Source organism: Coturnix japonica, chromosome 5 (assembly GCF_001577835.2).
Source record: "Coturnix japonica isolate 7356 chromosome 5, Coturnix japonica 2.1, whole genome shotgun sequence".
In the NCBI taxonomy this organism is placed as follows: Eukaryota; Metazoa; Chordata; class Aves; order Galliformes; family Phasianidae; genus Coturnix; species Coturnix japonica.
This window is the reverse complement of record NC_029520.1, coordinates 15,148,436-15,154,435: the sequence shown is the minus strand read 5'-3', so window position 1 is coordinate 15,154,435 and position 6,000 is coordinate 15,148,436. Positions and strand designations below refer to the sequence as shown.

Here is a 6,000-nt window from a genome sequence, read left to right as displayed (position 1 = left end):
GTCGAATATACATACACAGCTGATGACTAATTAATTTCCACGCACTCACACACATAGTGTCAGATTTTCCACGCACTCACACACATAGTGTCGAACATACATACACAGCTGATGGCTAATTAATTTCCACACACTCACACACATAGTGTCGCATTTTTCCACGCACTCACACACATAGTGTCGAACTTTCACGCACTCACACACATAGTGTCGAACTTTCACGCACTCACACACATAGTGTCAGATTTTCCACGCACTCACTCACATAGTGTCATACATAGAGTCAAACTCTCACGCACTCACACACATGGTGTCGAATTACAATTGTTTATTTTCAGTAATTATTAGTTACTGTAAGTATATAATACTATAAATAAATAGTAATTTATTTTCAGTTTTTATTGTTTGAAAAAGTTGTGATGCTCTACTCTGCACTGCCCTGTATTCTCCCTATTACTCTAATTGACACGTACAGGTTTGGGTGCTTTAACTGGCATTGAGAATGAATTAATGTGATGTGTTTTAAGCTCCTGGTCTTATCACAGTTTAATTACAAGAATAAATTAATTTTGAATATTTTTCTATCCTTAAAAACCCTTACTTTAGAATTAAAAAGAGGCAATCATTTCATTCTCATTACATCCCCAGGATTGCCATAAGAAATAAAATAATTAATATCTGTGCTTATTCTTTATCATTATCTTTGTCCTAAGAATGGATTAATGAGAATATTCAATGAGAATCAGAACATCCTGGCATTCACTTCTGTGAAAACTCATTCTTGTGTCAAAGACTGTAATGAAGACTGAAGGAAGCACACAATTAATTCACAGCAACCTTGAGATCATAGTGTGAACAGAAACCTTACATTCCAGATCACTGACCAAGATCATAATAAGAACATTTTAGTCTGCATTTTAAAACCTTTGTTTGACAGCATGTCACTTTAAAATGTGTGTTAGTTTTTATTAACTACGTTTCTCATTCCATTTGTGGTCTTTTTTCACCTCACCTTTCCTGATATTTCTTCAGGACTAAGCAGTCAATTATCAAAGTGATTTCTCCCACCTATCCTAGGTAAGAGGTTAGCAAGGAACACAAGAAGATGACTCCTTCTCGTGTTCCTCAACAAAGACTATGAAATAAGAACACTGTGGAACAAATGACCTTTAGTAATTTCCTTGGTATCCATGGGTTTGAAACAGACTGTGGGCTTCTGTCGCATTATGTATTCCTTAGGTATTCTTTCCTGCAGGAATTAAACCCCATAGTACTGACAGGGATCCTTCTTTTCTGAACTGCTAGTGGTACAATATAAAACACTGTAAGTTATGGCAGTATGGAGTGTTTGGGTGGGCAAAAAGGAAAAGGCAGTAATAGGAAGATGACAAGATTGCACTGCTGATTAGTTCAGTGTTTTTGTTAGTGCTTGTGTCAAGTGTTGGGGTGTTATCTCTGAGCACTGTCCTTGCAGTTGTGTAAGTATTGCTGGCTTTGAATGACAGTAACTGATATAAAGTAATACATGGTAGCAAGAGATTAAATGAGCACATCTCCCTGAAAAAATGCTTAAAATGGGTGCTTTGCTTTTGATTAATAATTAACGTTGCTTGGTTTCTGTAGGCTTAAAAAAAAATAATTATAGAATCACTCCTGCTCAGTTATATATTTTAGGTGGTGTCAGGTTTTCCATTATTAAGCCCTGTATTTTATTATGTTTGGTAGCATGGCCATAAGATTGACTTTAACTGTGAACTTGCCAGGAAAAGATCTTTGATACTAAAAATAATAACTAAACTACTAGCTTTCACAATAAGCTATCTGACAGTTAGCAGGGGGAGTGGAAGCCTGGGCTAACTCTTCACAGTGAGCTCCACTGATTTAAGTATGGCCTTCTCACAGAATGCTGTGCTTTATGCTGCTTGTTTCCTGTCACAAAAACGCTGCTAGGAGTATAGAAAAGTGTAGTGAAAAGGTTGACAAACAAGGAAAGACTTCATACCTTTACAGAATTCTTAGCGTAATTTCTTTGTAGTTGCTTCCATGGGGGTCAGAGCTGAAATGAAATTGAGGTAGAAGGTATGAGAGAAAAGAAAACAATTGGGAAAAAAGAAGAATAAACTTACCTCAGTGTAACTTGAGGATGTCTACTCTTGTCCTATTACCAGTGAAAAGAGACCCGCCCCACTCTCACTGTAAGCACCTTTCAGATACTGGAAGAGAGCAATAAGGTCTCCCCTCAGCCTCCTTTTCCCAAACTAAACAGCCCCAGCTCCCTCAGCCTCTCCTTGTAGGGCTGATTTTCCAAGCCCTTCACAAGCCTTGCTGCCCTGCTCTGGACCTGCTCCAGTACCTCCAATGTGACATAAGCCCTGTGAGAAATACTCATGCTACTATAGCGGGAAACCAAATGGATGGCACAGGATGAAGCCTATATTCTGCATTCAGAGGCTTGAGAATCTTTTACTATCTTAAAAAACTAAAAGTTGTCATTGCAGTAAATGAAAGAGATGGCTCCAAGGCTCCAAGTAACAAAAATCCCACCTCTCTAACAGTACCACTGTGAGAGAGTAGCTCAGAATCTCCTTCATGCTCGCTAGTTGGACTTCACAATTACTCAACTACTTTCTTCTGCAAGAGTTTAGAAAGGCACCTGGGAGGTAAGGTAGAAGATCATCCCTGCTGAGAGCTGGTTAGGTGCCCAAATGATTCTTTAAAGATACACAGTTTTATAGCGTCTTAAGACCCTCTTTTGCTTTTTCAAATTTGAGCCTTTGATTTTTGGACCCCAGTTCTTGTAGAAATAAATCTATACCACAGCCCACCAAGACCTTTAAAAATCATAGTTCCTTAGACCACAACAGAAATGGTGAATACATTTTGACACAACCTCCTTTCATTTGTTTCATCTGCCTTATAAGAATAAAAGTAAAACATTGCTACCCTCACCCCATTTTTATTTTTTTTTAAAACACTTAGGTACAATACACAGACTGTCCAGCAATTAGGTTTTGTACACACTTGCATTCACTCATTAAACTGATACATTTAATTAATGAAGATACCTTGGGCCTCAAACCTAATTTTGAAATCACAGTATAAAAAGCTAAGTGCATGTTTAATGTTTGAGAATTTTTGCTACTGCAATCTTTGAAAAGAACACATAAAACATCAGCTGCATTCCTACTTAGAAATAATACATTATTTTAAATATTTCTGTAATAATACACTGCCTTAGCAGCACAACTCTGGCAAACAGAGAGGAGCTATATGCCTTCTTTTCCCTCCTTGTAGGACAAGCTTCTCATCGCTTTCCTTGCAACACATACATGGTAAGCTTGTTAAAGTGAGAGCTGTTTCTTTGTTGGCTTGTTCAGTATTTAGTACAAAACACTATGTTGAAAAATATTTGGGACCTCATTACTCTGCTTCAAGGCATGTACAGTTATAAATGGTAACTGACATAACTAAAAATAAGTATATTGCATAAGGTACTTATAGAGAGAACAACAAATTTAATTTAGAATTATAACTTCTCTTTACGTTGTAACTTCCCCCCCCCTCCCCAAGTGCTTTGCCAGCTGTGAGGGTTCACATCATCTTTAGAATTCAAATTCTCCATGCACTACAAGATTAGAGCTAAGTACCAAGGAGTAGTATTCATAAAGACTGACCACTTGCTGGAGGAGAATATGGAGGATGCTGTCCAAATCATGAAAGTTAATCAATGAGGAAAGGTCATGCCTTCATTCCTGTCCCTCAGTTAGGAGTTCCTGACTGCCATATTTCAATTGAAGTTAAGTTAGATACTTAAACTGTAGTACACTGTTAGAAAGGCATTGAAGGAACTGTTTCCTCATCTATCAATAAAAGGATTCCACTCAGTTCTGCAGAAGTAGTTACTAAAGCGAAAAACTGGGATTTGTAGCATCCCTGACAAAATACCCTAAAACCGTAGGGAACAGGGTATGCACTTAGTATATTTCTTAATGTGAAGTATAAATAAATAAATAAAATAATTTAAAAAATCTTTTATGTAATTTGATGAATTGAAATAACTGCTATTGTAACTGAGTTTTCCATGTGGTTTAGATACTTTTCAACACCGTTCTAGTGCTATCATAGAAAATGAACACAAGAATTGCTCATTTAAAAATCAATCAAGAAAAACAGACATCACTACTTTAAAGGAATTCCAGAGAGTCCAAGAGAGACAGTTTTTTGATTAAGCAAAAAATAATGTGAGTGGGAGTTCTGAGTCAGAGTGCATGCCTTAGTTTCACATTGTTCTTTAAAAATTCTTCCTCTTATATTTACAAATGATATTCCACTTTCTGACAGCAGTATGGATACCTGAACAGAGGTCCAAGGAAAGGATATAGTACCAAATGAAAACTTCTGTTCCAGTGCCCTTCTGGGAATAGGCTTATTAAGGGAAATTAAGAACTCATTTTGTGGAAAGAAAAGCACTTGCCCTAAACTGAAATGAAAACTGATAGTAGTATTTTCTTCACTTAGTAGCATTCTGGTGAGTGGGCTGGAAACTATGATCCCTAAAAGTGAAGAGTAGCTAATATGGGTGAATTGTAACTGACTCACTTTTTTTTTCCTAGGCTTTTGGAAGAGCAAATATTCACACAAGTGAATAGTTTGGCACAGTCCTCAGCACGTGTGCATTAAAGTGGTAGTTAATACTATCAAAATTTGACATTTTGTTGTTTCTTATTTTTTTTATGGGTCTTGCCTGTTCTGCAGCTGTTCTTTATTATACAAGATGACTAGAAGGTGAAATATAAACATGAGGAAGAACAGAATAGTAGTACTATCATACCTGCTTGTTTGATTTTCCAAGTTTCATATATCAGCCCTCGCAGTGACTATAAGTCTTCGCAGTACAAAGTCAGTGCAAGAGCAGTTCAAGGTAACACTAAACCTATTGATAGACCCAGTAGACTGGTGTTAGTCACAGAAGTCATAAACCATCAGGCTTCTGTTATTACTGACTGGGGTCTTATTGTATGTTAAAACCCATCCAAAACCTTAAATCTAAGTCTTTCCAGATCTGCAAATACAATAGCTGGAAGTAGGGAACAGGGGAGAGGTGCCTAGCTTTTCACAGAAGGGCTTGGAGAATAAAAAAATTCTACTGAGAAATTATTGCATGCCAATTTCTCTTGTTGTGATTTTTTTTTTTTCATATGGAATTTTGAGAAGTACAAGTTTCCCTTTACTCTATATTGTGCTATAAAATAAAACTCCACAGCTCTAGATGAAAATTAAGTATTTGCCCACAACCTTGATCTTCATGTTCACCTGTTCAAAACCCACACTACAGGTAGAAACTGCTAGAAGCCCTCCATGATTTCCATTTTCTTCACTGAACTGAAGACCCTCTTGAACTAGTAGCTTATAAAATACAAGGGGGGTGGGATCATTAACAGATATGATGTAATTATCGGGTGGTTTCTTCAAATGGACTGTTACTAAAATGATGCAGTTCTCGTTCTTACTTTGCATATCCTCTTTAAAACCACTATCGGTGTCAGTCAAAGAGCATTCAAATCAAGCTGAAAGTGATCTGAGTTTGTGGTTCTGAGATATCCATAGTAATTCCAAGTGCTGGAGTGCCTGGTATTCTTTCTTGACAAGGAGAGAGTCATGCTGAGTGAGTGGATTTGGAAAGTGAACCTGGGAAGAGTTTAACTTCATTGTTTCAGTTTATATTAGATAAAATGGGTGTCCTAGATGTCTTTTTAAGAAGACAGACACAGGAACATCAAAATATCATTTTCTTTCTGGGAAGACAATTTTAAGCTTTGAACTCCAACATTCTTAAATAATAACGGGCATACAGATAAGGGTGAATTTTTTTAAATTCCTGAAAAGATGGGAAAATTAAGCACTCACAGCAGTATCCAGAGATCTTGTTGAGATGAGGATCTATGTAATTCTATACACTCTTTGTACATATACTATGAGACATTCCTACTCAGATAGAAC

The 6,000-nt window shown here is 36.8% G+C and overlaps 2 long non-coding RNA genes across 7 annotated transcripts in view; one reads left to right on the top strand and one right to left on the bottom strand.

Annotated features, from left to right (window-relative positions):
* Positions 1–6,000, bottom strand: part of LOC107314642 — a 95,970-nt gene that overhangs the window by 4,324 nt on the left and 85,646 nt on the right. For all 5 annotated transcript variants that reach the window (XR_001555544.2, XR_001555540.2, XR_001555542.2 and 2 more), the window contains one exon: positions 2,003–2,056. This is a non-coding gene — a long non-coding RNA (uncharacterized LOC107314642). The remainder of the gene's footprint in view (positions 1–2,002; positions 2,057–6,000) is intronic.
* The window catches only part of LOC107314643, a 51,383-nt gene that overhangs the window by 32,533 nt on the left and 12,850 nt on the right, over positions 1–6,000 (top strand). The window lies entirely within an intron of this gene.